The sequence below is a fragment of the Ixodes scapularis genome, unplaced genomic scaffold, assembly GCF_016920785.2.
Source record: "Ixodes scapularis isolate PalLabHiFi unplaced genomic scaffold, ASM1692078v2 ptg000460l_1___fragment_1__unscaffolded, whole genome shotgun sequence".
Lineage (NCBI taxonomy): Eukaryota > Metazoa > Arthropoda > Arachnida > Ixodida > Ixodidae > Ixodes > Ixodes scapularis.
The window spans coordinates 1,241,166-1,243,135 of record NW_024609981.1 but is presented as its reverse complement, the minus strand read 5'-3'; positions in this window follow the sequence as shown (position 1 = coordinate 1,243,135).

The window sequence follows — 1,970 nt, the reverse complement described above, 5'->3', positions numbered from 1 at the left end:
AGGCCTATTATTCTTATTATTATTTTGTTTTCGGCACACGTTTGCCCCCCTTAAAGGTTTAGTTTTTCCAGTTATTCGTAGCCTTATCATTTGTCATTCGTCATAATTTGGTGGAGGTGCTGCGTATTGCACACTGTGCTCGTGAAGCGTTCCTCTCCAAAGACACCCCGACATGTGAGGCGCTCAGCCCCGGAAGGCTACATTTGGTAAAAGATGGCGAAGCCCGAACAAGCCATCGTTCCAACCCCCGTAATTCGGTCCCCTGCCGCAGAGGCTAAAGAAGATCGCGACGAGGATTACTCCACCCATCGTTGTCGTACTATCGCTGCACGTACGCCCGCATCCTTCCAAGGAAAGCATTATGAAGACGTCAAGGTCTGGCTACAGCAGTACGAGCGAGTGGCCCAGCACAACCGATGGACGGATCAACAACGCCTTCGGAGTTTTTACTTCGCGCTCGAAAGAAAGGCCAGGCATTGGTTCGAGAATCGGGCGACTTCCTTGACTTCGGGGACCTCCTGCAAGGATGCGCCGGGACTGACATTCACTAACCAATAGGGCTGGGAGAAATCCGAGAACCTTATTCGAATTAGGACCGAGAGCAGGAACGAGGCAACCACGAGTTTCGTCGAGGTTGTACTGCACCTGATCACTCGCGCCGGCGCTGAAACTATCGACCAAAATAAGCTGCAGGCAAATACGATATAGCTTCGCCAATACTGGAAACTCCTCCGAAAACCTATGGGAGCGGCGGCGAACGTGACAGTGGCGCCTCTAGCGTACTCGGAGTCTACGGAAGGGGACAACGCAATGGAAAAGTATAGGCTCCGCGACGTCCTCGAGCTTTGCGAGCCCCGTTTCTTCACCCCGACAGTTGAAACAATTCATTACGGTCAACACGTTTGCAAAGCGGAATCCACTGATTGCAACTGCAACGACAAACAAATAACTATACGCGCATGAAAGATAGAGCAGTTTATTTAGAGGTCTCAAACGCCGCTCAGGGGGATCACACGCGTTTAAAGCGCATCTGGGAAGCGGAAAAAAGGCATTCAGCCGCTCGAACTACATCGTAAGAAGTTACTGTTTATCCGTTACAAACTGCGTTGTCATAATTTCTTACCTGAATAGGTGACTATTAAATCGTGCGCAAACAATATGTTAGAATTACCAGAGCAAACGCACCAGTCTCTGCAGCATTACAAAAAACAAAAAGTAACGAGAAAAATGTCCGTGCAAACACTTTCCGAACTTTCCAGAACAGATGGGGTCCCCATCCCAGACGAAAATAAAAAGAAATGGAAAACAGTCGCGAACAGCGGCCGGCGATTGCAACGAAGAAGTTAGGAGACGATACAAAAATACGAATCACCCAGCAAAGACCTCCTTCAACTACGACGATCGCACGGGGCGTCGCTTGAAAATTAGCAGGTGGTGCTCGCAAAGCAACACGCAAAGCGGAAGATACACGACGAAACTATAAAAAAAAAGAGCTGAACTTTTTTTTTCAGCTGCACGTTACACGTTTGTTTATTTGCTTTCGTGGCGGTAGGAACTAAGAACAAAAGAGCTGCAATCTGCTACGTGCTAGCAGTGTGTGACCTTTTTTGCTTTCGCTTTTCTTTTCCCAGTGACTTTGGGAGGTTGTTTGTTTGCTCGCTCGGCGCAGCAGTTCAAAAGTACATTCCAGTATACTTGTTGGCGTACATGTCCAGGCAATCCTTGCACACCGTGCCTTTGTTTTGAGTGTCGATCAGCGGCCTCAAGTGCGTTTTCAGCTGAACTTTTGTTTGGTGAAATATTCGTTTGTTGAGGCGTCAGTGGCGATTTTGAAGCCAAACTTGGATAGCTGTTCCAGTTTAATTTGAAGTAACTTAATTACTCACGTTTGCTCGGTCTTAGGGAAGCGGAAGAAGGATTTTCCACCACATCAGAAAAACTGGTTTTCGCAGTGGAGATGGCAGGCACAT